Source organism: Bufo gargarizans, chromosome 6, assembly GCF_014858855.1.
Source record: "Bufo gargarizans isolate SCDJY-AF-19 chromosome 6, ASM1485885v1, whole genome shotgun sequence".
Classification (NCBI taxonomy): Eukaryota; Metazoa; Chordata; class Amphibia; order Anura; family Bufonidae; genus Bufo; species Bufo gargarizans.
In genome coordinates, this window is record NC_058085.1 from 357,496,175 (window position 1) to 357,509,852 (window position 13,678).

Below are 13,678 nucleotides of genomic sequence, written 5' to 3' on the forward strand. Positions count from 1 at the left end.
GCTGCTGCACTGGCGCCAGTCAGATTAGCGCTATCTCTATCTGAGTTGCTCTGTCACTGACCTGACATCAGTGACATTGCTCCGCCTCTCCCCTCCTTTCTTATGATGGACAGTGACCAGCAACAGGACGGCCCGATGTGGGCGGAGCTATAATAGCCCCCCCCCCTTTTCTGCCCGCGATTCCTGCTGCCTGAAGTTGAACCTTCCCTGCCCAGCAAGCTGAACACCAGTTGGATTGCCACAACTGCACCAGTGATGTGAGTGGCAGGGGAACTGGGGTTATATTCAGCTTTCTCAGACTGTGCACATGTGACCTGCAGTACAGTAGGAAAGCTGGGTGAATTATATCATGAGATGTCATCCAGCTTCCCTGCTATCCTGCATGGCACAAGTGCAGAGGCATTAGAGTATGGGGGAGAGGCACAGCAGGAAAGCTGGGTGTCTATATATGTGTATTGTATATGTGTGCGTCCATGTATGTGGTGACTGTGTATAAGTGCGCCCCTGTATGTGAAGAGTATGTGTATGATTGCGTCCATGGATGTGGAGAGTGCGTGTATGACAGCGTCCATGTATGTGGAGAGTGCGTGTATGACAGCGTCCATGTATGTGGAGAGTGCGTGTATGACTGCGTCCGTGTATGTGGAGAGTGCGTGTATGACTGCGTCCATGTATGTGGAGAGTGCGTGTATGACTGCGTCCGTGTATGTGGAAAGTGCGTGTATGAGCACGTCCATGTATGTGGAGAGTGCGTGTATGACTGCGTCCATGTATGTGGAGAGTGCGTGTATGACTGCGTCCGTGTATGTGGAGAGTGCGTGTATGACTGCGTCCGTGTATGTGGAGAGTGCGTGTATGACTGCGTCCATGTATGTGAAGAGTGCGTGTATGAGTGCGTCCATGTATGTGAAGAGTGCGTGTATGAGTGCGTCCATGTATGTGAAGAGTGCGTGTATGACTGCGTCCATGTATGTGGAGAGTGCGTGTATGACTGCGTCCATGTATGTGGAGAGTGCATGTATGACTGCGTCCATGTATGTGGAGAGTTCATGTATGACTGCGTCCATGTATGTGGAGAGTGCGTGTATGAGTGCGTCCATGTATGTGGAGAGTGCGTGTATGACTGCGTCCATGGATGTGGAGAGTGCGTGTATGACTGCGTCCATGGATGTGGAGAGTGCGTGTATGACTGCGTCCATGTATGTGGAGAGTGCGTGTATGACTGCGTCCATGGATGTGGAGAGTGCGTGTATGACTGCGTCCATGGATGTGGAGAGTGCGTGTATGACTGCGTCCATGTATGTGGAGAGTGCGTGTATGACTGCGTTCATGTATGTGGAGAGTGCGTGTATGAGTGCGTCCATGGATGTGGAGAGTGTGTGTATGACTGCGTCCATGTATGTGGAGAGTGCGTGTATGACTGCGTCCATGTATGTGGAGAGTGCGTGTATGACTGCGTCCATGGATGTGGAGAGTGCGTGTATGAGTGCGTCCATGGATGTGGAGAGTGTGTGTATGACTGCGTCCATGTATGTGGAGAGTGCGTGTATGACTGCGTCCATGTATGTGGAGAGTGCTTGTATGACTGCGTCCATGTATGAGGAGAGTGCGTGTATGACTGTGTCCATGTATGTGGAGAGTGCGTGTATGACTGTGTCCATGTATGTGGAGAGTGCGTGTATGACTGCGTCCATGTATGTGGAGAGTGCGTGTATGACTGCGTCCATGTATGTGGAGAGTGCGTGTATGACTGCGTCCGTGTATGTGGAGAGTGTGTGTATGACTGCGTCCGTGTATGTGGAGAGTGCGTATATGACTGCGTCCATGTATGTGGAGAGTGCGTGTATGACTGAGTCCATGTATGTGGAGAGTGCGTGTATGACTGCGTCCATGTATGTGGAGAGTGCGTGTATGACTGCGTCCATGTATGTGGAGAGTGCGTCCATGGCTGTAGTATGAAATGTACAGAGGCTAAAATACTTGTGGATATGTAAAGGTAAATCAGACAGGTCTATTACAATTGCAGCGCAGGTTTTAAAGGGGTTGAGTTGAATATAAACCCCGTCAGCAACTGGAAATGTCAAAAAACAGTCGTGCTAAAAATGACAGTAAATACAGTAAATAAAAAGTCTTTGTGAAGAAGTGTGTGTGGGGGGCCCCGTACAAAAATTTGCTATGGGGCCCAGTCAGTTCTAGTTACGCCTCTGGGCCTACTCCTTCTCTTCTGTTGTGTGTTCTGGCTAGGCCTCAGGTAGACACTGGTTCCTGCACCTAGCGCTAGGAACCAGTGGTCTTATCTCCCGTTCCGTAGCTGAGGGTTTGTTACAGTTTCTGCTAGGCTTAGGTTCCAGCGCATGAGCACTTCCACCTTAAGGATTTGCTCATGTTGTCAGCAGTCAGGAAAGGCTCAGGGATTGTCAGGTGGTGACCTTTCCCTGTTCCTTAGCTTTGGGGCCTAGCCAGGTGTTTTGTTGCTTTTGTTGTATTTGCTTCCCTTTCCTCACCTACCGGGACAGGTATGCAGAACCCAATAATGAGTATTTGCTGGAACCCCTTAATCAATATTTGGTGGAAGCTGGTGTATCGCAGGCCTCAATCTATATTTGGTGGAAGCGGGTGTATCAATCCCCTCTAACAGTATTTTGTGAAAGCAGGTATATCGCACCCCTTTATCAGTTTTTTTTGGGGGGCAACAGGTATATCACACCTGTTGCAATTACTTATTCTAATAGCGTTTGTCCCTCTGTATAGCTGCGTTCTCAGCAGAACCGCACACAACTGCTGCACAGTACAAATGCACTATGATATAATTTCTATTTTAGAAGGTATATTATAGGTATATCACACCCCTCAATCAGTTTTTTTTTTTGGGGGGGGGGGCAACAGGTATATCACACCAGTTGCAATTAGTTATTCCAATAGCGCTTGTCCCTCTATCTAGCTGCAGTATCGCAGCAGAACTGCACACAACTGCTGCACAATACAAATGCACTATAATATACTTTCTAACATAGAAAGTATATTATAAGTATATCACACCCCTCGATAGCACACCTATACCAGTCCTTAAAAGGACTTTTGTGGCCCTATTAGCTGGCGTTTGGTGTAACTAACAGTCTGTCCCTGCTCCACACAGCAACCTCTCCCTACACTGGCAAAACACAGAATGTAAAATGGCTACCAGATCGTGTTTATTTATAGGGTAGGGGAGTCCATGTGCTGAAACGTCTCAATTGGCTGTCTTGTCCCACCTGATGGATGTGTCATGGGTCAAAGTTCGGCAGTATTAAAAAAAAATGTGTCGCGTGCGAATATCGTATGTTCGGCGAATTGAACTAGCAAAGTTTGCCGCAAAACGACCGCCAGGCGAACTGCAAGGCCATCTCTACTCTTCATGCTGCTGCCACTTCACCACTCTGTGGTCTCCTCATGCTGCTGCCACATCACCACTATGTCACTGGGCCACTCTGTGGTCTCCTGATGCTGCTGCCATCTCACCACTATGTCATTGGGCCACTCTGTGGACTTCTCATGCTGTTTCCACCCTCCCCACTTCACGACTGGGCCACTATTTTGCCTTTTTGGCCTGGTTGACATCATCATTTATTTGACCCTTCTTCTGATCTGTCAGAAGGAAGAAAAAATTAGATGCACATTGAATCCTGTCTATGTAGCAGCTGTAAGGCCTGTATGGTCCTATCAGAATTGGCCTATGATTTTAGCCAAAAGCAGGAGTGGGTACAAAACACAGAAGATAGGCAAAAATTCTATTCACGTGTCATCTCTGTTTTGGATCCTGTTTTTTGGGGCTTTAGCAATACTGATGGATTATTGACAAAATGCTGACCGAGTGAAGGCGGATGCTCCACAGACAGGATCCGTTTTTTGTGGGTTATTGTTCTGACGGATCAGAGGAAGGGCAAAATAATCAGTGACGTCAACACAAAGTTACTGCTGACACCCTCTCCACTCTGTCGGGGGCTCTACTTGTATAAGCGTTTAATAGAACAGGTTCTGTAGACATCTATGTGGAATCAGCTGGCGACGGTGTAAAAGGAGTGCGCTTTTTCTTGACGCTAACATCGACCTGTAAGGCTGAGTTCATACTTGAGTTATTTGGTCAGTTTTGGCCACGTGACTGCCCAAATAAGTGAAGTCTGCAGTGATTCTAAGAGCGACGCCTGTCATCTGCATGTCATACTGACTCACAGTATTGTTTCACTACCACAGCAGACTCCCTATGAGTGTTACTGCAAAGCACAGGGTTCTACACCACTATAAAGGCTCTCTGCAGCCAGGAAATAGCCAAGAATAAATTTGCATCGAATCTTTTTGGAAAATTCGGCGAACCGACCAAATTGAATTTTTGAAAAATTAGCTCATCTCTAGTTACAAACTTGGTTCTGGTGCTGTATGTATGTTATGAGCTTGGTTCAGGTGCTGTATTTATATTATGAGCTTGGTTCTGGTGCTGGATTTGTTATGAGCTTGGTTCTGGTGCTGTATGTATGTTATGAGGTTGGTGCTGTATATATGTTATGAGCTTGGTTCTGGTGCTGGATTTGTTATGAGCTTGGTGCTGTATATATGTTATGAGCTTGGTTCTGGTGCTGGATTTGTTATGAGCTTGGTGCTGTATATATGTTATGAGCTTGGTTCTGGTGCTGGATTTATACTATGAGCTTGGTTCTGGTGCTGTATTTTCGTTATGAATTTGGTTCTGGTGCTGCATTTATGCTATGAGCTCTGTATTTTTCTCAGTCACATTAATAGAAAGGACTATTCTCATCCACAATATGGAACAGAATAGGACATGTCCTATAATTTATGGAATGAACATAGGGATGGAGATAGCAAATTTTTTTGCAGATCCATAGAAATGAATGTCTGTGTGCTATCCGCAAAAATAAGGATGCATATGCATATGGATGCAATATATGGATGTGTGCATGAAGCCTAACATAGGGAGTGTTGGTGCAAAGTCATGTGTGTAGATGTTATTATATCTATAGTATGGTGCATGCTGCTCTGGTATACTCGGTGGCAGTGTACGAGTCTTACTAAATGACTCCCGGTATGTGGTGGAGGAGGGCTTCACATTAACTGACTGCTCCAAACTCTTGGAACCTTTAATCTGACTGCTGGTGCCATATTTTGGACCTCCATCGATTTGATATTGATGACTTATCCTAAGGAAAGGTCATCATAATCAGTAACCCTGAAAACCTCTTTCATATGGGACCAAATTCAGATGAATTTGGAGTATTAGGAATTCTATCCTGTTATAGCTCTGTACGCTGTACTGCAGGTGTTCATAAGCTTTGAAAATGAATAAAATTGATATTTTATTTGGACAATTGCCTGACATAGTAGATCTATAGCTTGTACACAGTTCAAGATAATATTGCAGGTTGTACTGTGTATTACACCGATAGTCTGCAATACTTTTTATACATGTGCCCCATTATGTCTAAGGGCGATGAATGTTCCATTTGGCTATTGATCAGTTCATGTAAAAGGCATGGCTTTAGAGTTAGAAAATCCTTGCGTGTTAAACACTGTACGCAGAATACTATTAAATGTGACCATAGATATTCTCAATATTCCACTCCTCCCAGGACCAGGCAGCTGAGATAGGAGGAAGAGTTTGGCAGAATCTTCATCTGGCTAAGGATGGAGGCAGTGGCGTACATAGAGATGTAAGGGCCCCGTAGTAAGGATCACACCAGGCCCCCCACACAGGACAGAAGGGTTTCTGCCTAAACCCTTTTCAATGACCCTTGGGTAGGGCTGAAACGATTATTCGAATAACTCGATTAAATCGAGTCAAAAAATTCATCGATGCAGTTTCCCTGCATCGAGGAATCGTTTAGATCACGTGATCACGGAGCGGGAGTGAAATTAAGCGTCTCACTCACCGCTTCCGTGTCCTCCGGAGGCCAGAGAGGCAGGACTGAGCGGCCGGCACAGCTGAGGGAGGAGGAGGAGGGAGGAGGAGGGAGTCTCTCCCTCCCCACTGTGCGCGGCTGCCGCTGAAGACCAAGTAGGAGGAGGAGGGGAGGGACTGAGTAGGAGGAGGAGGGGAGGGACTGTGGCCACTGCGCTACCAATGACTGTGCCGGCCATATCCCACAGGGTCCCCCTCCTCCCCCCCATCATTGGTGGCAGTGTCAGTTCCGATCGGAGCCCCAGCAGTGTAATGCTGGGGCTCCGATCGGTTACCATGGCAGCCAGGACGCTACTGAAGTCCTGGCTGCCATGGTATGTTAGTGAGCAGAGAGCAGCGCATTATACTCACGTGCGCTGTGGCCGCCGGTCGCTCCTTCTCATAGGTCTGTGCGGCGCATTGCTAATGCTGTAAGCATTAGCAATGCGCCGCACAGACAGAAGAAGGAGCGACCGGCGGCCACAGCGCACGTGAGTATAATGCGCTGCTCTCTGCTCACTAACATACCATGGCAGCCAGGACTTCAGTAGCGTGACTCCTGGCTGCCATGGTAACCGATCAGAGCCCCAGCATTACACTGCTGGGGCTCCGATCGGAACTGACACTGCCACCAATGATGGGGGGGAGGAGGGGGACCCTGTGGCCACTGCCACCAATGATTAATACTGGGGGGGGGGGGGGTTGCGTTACCAGAGGGGGCAGATCAGGGCTGGGGGGAGGGGGGAGGCAGATCAGAGGCTGGGGGGGGAGGGGGGGAGGCAGATCAGAGGCTGGGGGGGGAGGGGGGGAGGCAGATCAGAGGCTGGGGGGGGAGGGGGGGAGGCAGATCAGAGGCTGGGGGGAGGCAGATCAGAGGCTGGGGGGAGGGGGGAGGCAGATCAGAGGCTGGGGGGAGGGGGGAGGCAGATCAGAGGCTGGGGGGGAGGCAGATCAGAGGCTGGGGGGGAGGCAGATCAGAGGCTGGGGGGAGGCAGATCAGAGGCTGGGGGGGAGGCAGATCAGAGGCTGGGGGGGAGGGGGGGAGGCAGATCAGAGGCTGGGGGGAGGCAGATCAGAGGCTGGGGGGGAGGGGGGAGGCAGATCAGAGGCTGGGGGCAGGCAGATCAGAGGCTGGGGGCAGGCAGATCAGAGGCTGGGGGGAGGCAGATCAGAGGCTGGGGGGGAGGCAGATCAGAGGCTGGGGGGAGGCAGATCAGAGGCTGGGGGGGAGGCAGATCAGAGGCTGGGGGGGGAGGCAGATCAGAGGCTGGGGGGGAGGCAGATCAGAGGCTGGGGGGGAGGCAGATCAGAGGCTGGGGGGGAGGCAGATCAGAGGCTGGGGGGGAGGCAGATCAGAGGCTGGGGGGGGGAGGCAGATCAGAGGCTGGGGGGGGAGGCAGATCAGAGGCTGGGGGGGGTGGAGACAGATCAGAGGCTGGGGGCAAACAGATCAGAGGCTGGGGGCAAGCAGATCAGAGGCTGGGGGCAAGCAGATCAGAGGCTGGGGGGGGAGGCAGATCAGAGGCTGGGGGGGAGGCAGATCAGAGGCTGGGGGGGAGGCAGATCAGAGGCTGGGGGGGAGGCAGATCAGAGGCTGGGGGGGAGGCAGATCAGAGGCTGGGGGGGGAGGCAGATCAGAGGCTGGGGGCAAACAGATCAGAGGCTGGGGGCAAGCAGATCAGAGGCTGGGGGGAGGCAGATGGAGAGAGAGTGGTTAATGGAGGCTGCAAGCACCACCTTGGCATGTATAAAGTTATTGGTTTAGAGAGGGGTTAATGAAGGCACCTCCAAGGTGCTTTCATTAACCTCTTCAGACCAATAACTTTATACATGCCTAATGCCAAGGTGCTTCCATTAACCCCTCCAAACCCAATGGGCATGTATAAAGTTATTGGTTTGGAGGGGTTAATGGAAGCACCTTGGCATTAGGCATGTATAAAGTTATTAACCCCTTCAAACCAATAACTTTATACATACCTAATTACGTACGTTATTTTAAGTAGCTTTTTCTTATTAGATTACTCGATGAATCGAGAAATATAATCGATAGAATACTCGATTACAAAAATATTCGTTTACTGCAGCCCTACCCTTGGGCCATTTTTCCACTGCCTTATTTGCTAGAAGTTGTTCATTTAGAGCAAGCATCCTCAAACTGCGGCCCTCCAGCTGTTGCAAAACTACAACTCCCAGCATGCCCGAACAGCCTACAAGTATTGGCCTGCAGCAGGGCATTGTGAGAGTTATAGTTTTACAACAGCTGGGGGGCCGCAGTTTGAGGATGCCTGATTTAGAGGCTAGAGTCCTGACCAAGTTTTCGCCTCCAGTAGAAAAGGAGATATCCCCAACTAAGACTGGGCCCCCTCTTGCGCTGGGCCCCATAACAGTCGCATGGTCTGCCGCTATGGTAGTTACGACCCTGGATGGAGGTCATCAGTGATAATAGTGGATCTTTTTTCCATACCAAAATTCTGCCCTGCAGGGTAAAGCAAATCCATCCTGAAAGCTTTATTCACTTTACACAATGTAAATGCCACATTGCTAAAAAAAAAAAAAAAAAATTCACAGGAAGACCCTGCAACTGCTTCAAAGCTGGAGGGGAGGGATAGCCCATTGCTGAACTCCTTCCTGGTGTGAAAACACTGCATTTTCATAAAGCCACCACTAGGAGAAGCTCAGTGCAAACAGATCATTACAGCTTCCATTTCAGTCGATTGACTGTGCCCAAATTCTTATGCACTGGGCTCCCCCTAGTGGTGGCTGGAGTCAGCCAGCTTGGAAATACTGTAGATGGCAAGCAGATTTATGTATTTATTCCAGTTGTATGGCATGAATACATTGAGAAATATGGTGTTCAGAATGAATGCCATATTTATGAAGCGCCCATTACACTTTACTGGCACTAAAGTCAGAAAAAAGTTAGGCCAAGGATGGCTTCTTTATTACAATTATTTTAGTTAAATGTTTTGAACTTAAAAAAAGTTAATTCATCAGAACTCTGGGGGCATTGTGCTTTGTATTCTGCATTGGCTGGAAATGATAGATTATGCACACATACTGGGTGGGGGTCCTATGGTTAGTCCACCGCCCAAACCCCCACCTACCCTAAGAATGACAACACCACAGCACTGGTGCTTCTTCACACTTTTTTTCCAGCATAATGGCACCTGTGGCCACTGGTGAAGAGATCTGCAATGCTGCTCCATTTACTGGAGATTATTATAAGGGTTGGAGGAGGGGCAGCTGTGGGACCAATCAGTAAGTGATGGTATGTCCTAGCAGTTTACCATACTTTTCCCTTTAACCCTGTGGAGGAGCAGGTGACAACCAGTTTTCTTACACATCTACCAAGCAGCTCCCCATATCTCACCTTCTTCGACCTCTGTGAGTATCATATAGCGCAGCGATCAGCAGCCTTCGGCACTCCAGCTGTTGTAAAACTACAACTCTCAGCATGCACACTTACTCGGCTGCTCTTGTAACGCCCATAGAAATGAAAGGAGGATTCTGGGAGTTGTAGTTTCTGAACAGCTGGAGTGCCAAAGGTTGCTGATCCTTAATATAGGGACATAGTGGGGATAGTGACACCTGAAATTTCAATTATTGAGTTTGCAGGTTCTATGTTAAAGGGGTTGTGCAGTGTTACAATACTGATGAGCTATCCTAGTCTGGATAGGTCATCAATATCAGATCGGCTGGGGTCCGAACCCCAGCACCCTCGCCGATCAGCTGTTTGAAGCTGTAGCGGCACTCGTGCATGCACTGTTCAGCTTCAAAATTACCTGCGTGACATCTCATTTGTAGAAGTGATGCAGTCTAATTTTAATTACTCGTCCCATTAAAGTGAATGATGGGCGAGGATGCCGGGAGTCAGACCCCCGCCATTCTGATATTGTTGACCTATCCTCAGTATTGTAGCACTGCACAACCCCTTTACGTTTGCTGAATGGGTTGCAAGCAAGTGTGAACTAGTCTCAAATACGTATTCAGTGAACATCAATTCCATATCTGTAATTGACCACTAGATGTCAGCAGTGTGCAATGTTTGGTGCAAGAATCCAGTGAAAAGATACAAAATAACTGAGCATCTTTATGCAGTTTCTAATAATAACCATAATATACAACCAAAAATAAATGATATATAAGGCTAGGACTAATTAAATTAAAGTCAAATTAAATTGCAATAGTGTCAAAACTTAGATAAATTGTATCATGTAGATATAGGCACAGTATATTTCAAAGTAAAAGGTGTCCCTGTTTGTTAGAAGGACCCCAATGAGAGGTCGATGACAGATTATCCTGGTGGGTCCGCCATTGATCTGGCATGTAATCTATAAAGAAGCACGCCTAGAGGGTGAGGAGGGGGTGCTCCCCTATGGGTTCTTCTGATGACAAGGAAAAAGGCAGACATAGGGTTGTGAATTATTTGCAGCAAACACATAACTTGTTGGGGGCTTGTGAGGGCATGGTAACATCAGAAATGTATTTGCAGTATGTTAGTGAGGGTACAAAGCTTGGTGGTTCAGGTCTTAGTGGGCACATTATGCATTATGGTTCTCCTCAGAGGCCAAATGTTTTATACTATAAACAGTCCTACATCAGGGGAAATGTTAGGCCAATAGGCCTAATATATATGCAAATGAGCCTCTAGGAGCAACAGGGGTGTTGCCATTACACCTAAAGGCTTTGCTCTCTTTGCAACCGCAGCGCCCTCTACACTTTGATTGACAGGACCATACACAATGATGTTTTCATTGCCTTGCCCTGTAAATCAACATGCAGAGGGCATGGCAGCAGCAGAGAATGCAGAGCTTCTAGGAGTAATGACAACGCCCCCGTTGCTCCTAGAGGCTCATTTGCATATATCAAAACTTCATTTTTCTCAGCAATGCGGACACATATGAACATGGGGCCAACGCTGATGCCTTCAGCTCCAAAGTGCACATGTAACAGATCAGCCAGTGTCATAGGTACAAAACTGCTGACAGATGCCCTTTAACAGTAGATGGAGTTGGAAGCATAGGGCTTTGTCAACTGTGCAAAGGTTATGGAGCTCAGTTCCATTCCAAGTGTCAGACCCCCACCGATCTTATACCAATGACCTATCCAGAGGATAAGTCATCAATACCTAAAGGTCTAGCTACATTATAGTCACTGTTCTGCAAGGAACGTATCGCTGGAATTATTAGCAACCAATTAAGGAAGGCAATGCAGAGCGATTACTCATACTACATCATATTTCATTTCTGACAGTGCGATGTTTGCAGACTGCAAGGTAATTATACCACCTCCAAAACCTCTAACTGAGTTGGAAAGCTGCACAATTAATGTACAAAATCTAAAAATGTAGAAGACAATCCTTCCCACAAAGCCTCCATTATGATTTCAGAACTGCTGACTTGTCATCATGCATCATAAACATTATATAAACTTCAATTACAGCTGTCAGACCGGAGCCGGGAGGGCGAGGGCCTTCCATTGCCATTGTGAGATTTACTTTTAGCTGCGGAATGGAGTTTTTACATCTTTGTTAACAAACATAAAAAAGCCACCTGAGATTAATTAAAGTTTGTATCCCATCTGTTGTTCTTTGGATCTAATCATTGAAGCATTTGTAATGTGGTACAAGACGCCTTGAGCGTCTTCTCCCTGGGGCAAGCAGCTGCTACTGTAAACTTGCATGACATTAGTACTTACAATTTCCTTCCCATTATGTAAAAACACTGAGGAAATTTCAAGCGTCTGGGCTGCCATAAACTGACATCGCAAAGCGGAAATTCCCAGTCCATAGTTCAAGTTTATTACAAACTGTAACGCTCTAAAGTTCAGGAGCCCAAATACTGGATAATTCTGAACCGCGTGGAAATCGTTTTATCTATCTTCACTTCTGAGTTATAAAATCTCACAACAAGACCTGATGTGACATTACATGCTAGGAGTTGTTGTTCTCCAACGGCTGGAGAGTCACACATTAAGGAACACAGCCATACAGAGATATTATATAATGCACTGAAGAACTCAATAAGTAACCATAGGGCCCCATAGCAACCCTAATGACGGGCCCCACTATACTTTGAACATGAACATTTTTCCACATCTCAATGTTGTGCCAGGCGTTTCTCTAATGCACATGGATTCATTATATACAAAGTGACACTGCACACAGTGATAATATAATATCATAGCATATATAATGCTCTCCCCTCCTGCTGTAGTATAATGCCTCCCTGTAGTGCTAGTGTATATATAATGCTGTCACTCCCTTTGTAGTGCTAGTATATATATAATGCTCTCCTCCATGCAGTGTTAGCATATATCATTCTCTCCCCCTTGTAGTATAATGCCCCCCTGTAAAGGTAGTACTGTCACCACCAGTTCTCTGAGAAGCTCTGGCAGACGTTCTTCTCTACCTCTTGCATGACGTTCTTTGTTTTGGTTTCACTTTGTCATCTTCTTTCCTTCTCCCAGCTGTCACCTATTTACACTAATTGCCTCCCTTTATATTCCCTCCCATACTGCCTCACTTTGCGGTTTATACTACTTCCTGGATTGTGTAAACTGCTGGAGGCTGCTGCTGATTCCTTAGATAAGTCTTTTTCCTTTATTTGTGTTTCCTTGCTGGCTTGATTCTAGGTGACCCTGACTCAGTCCGTATTAAGTGCAGGGAGCCTGTGGTCATGTCCCCTCACTATTATAGGGTTTTCAGGTGTCACACAGTATTAGGTACGTGGGCATGCAATCGTCTACCATAAAGATCTTTGCATGGGCATAGCAGTCAGGGAGAGCTCTAGGGGTTTTATAGGGCTCACCCATATGCTCCTTAGTTTGGGATCAAGCCAGTCGGATGTTTATTTATAAGTTCCAGCTTTCTGCAACACCATCCGTGACAAGTACTTATAATGCTTTCAACTCCTCCCCATAGTGGTAGTATATATTATTCCCCCCATAATGGTAGTATATAATATGCCCCCCATAGTGGTCGTATATATAATGGTCCCTCCCCATAGTGGTAGTAGATATAATGCCCTCCCCCCAACTAGACCCCTGTAGCATAATGCCCCCCTGCAGTGTAGTATATACTGTATATTCACCTTATAGCAGATACTGATGTCCTCAATCTTGTGTAGGTCACAAGCCACCTTCACTAAAATCAGATTGTAGCAATTCTGGATTTTAAAGAGGTAGATGCCTAGTAATAATATGACCAAAACAGTGTATTCACTCTAGTTTGCCACCGATATGGAGTGATATGGTTGTAACACTAGCACCAAGTTCTGGTAATGCTATGACATCCCTGGTGCCACTAGAGCACAATAATATTTACAGTAAGCAAATGTGGCTACTGAGAATACTGCCATATGTTCTAAGGCAAAAGTGCACCATGAACTGTTTGCTAATGTTGCAGTGCTTAAACGGGTTGTGCCACAAGTAATATTCTACGTTTTTCAAACCAGCACCTGGCTCTAAATACTTTTGAAATTAAATGTCATTAAAAAAATTATTATAGCCACTGAGCTATTCAAGAATATGCATCATCTGTATAGCGCCACCTGCTGTTTGTTCTTTTCCTTATCTTTTTGTCCACTTCACTTTGGTGGTCGCACAAGTTCAGTTTAAATCTTCAACTGTCACCAGCTGTATGTTCTGTTAGAAGCTGTGGCAGTTACAGGGAGAGAGCTGCTGCAGAAAGGACACATCCCTCGAGCTGCCAGCCTGAAATAAATTTAGCAGAGCAATTTCAGCAATGAATGA

At 46.9% G+C, this 13,678-nt stretch overlaps 1 protein-coding gene across 3 annotated transcripts in view; it reads left to right on the forward strand.

The window, feature by feature from the left end:
- Positions 1-13,678, forward strand: part of BLNK (B cell linker) — a 265,244-nt gene that overhangs the window by 66,575 nt on the left and 184,991 nt on the right. The gene's annotated exons all lie outside the window — the stretch shown is intronic.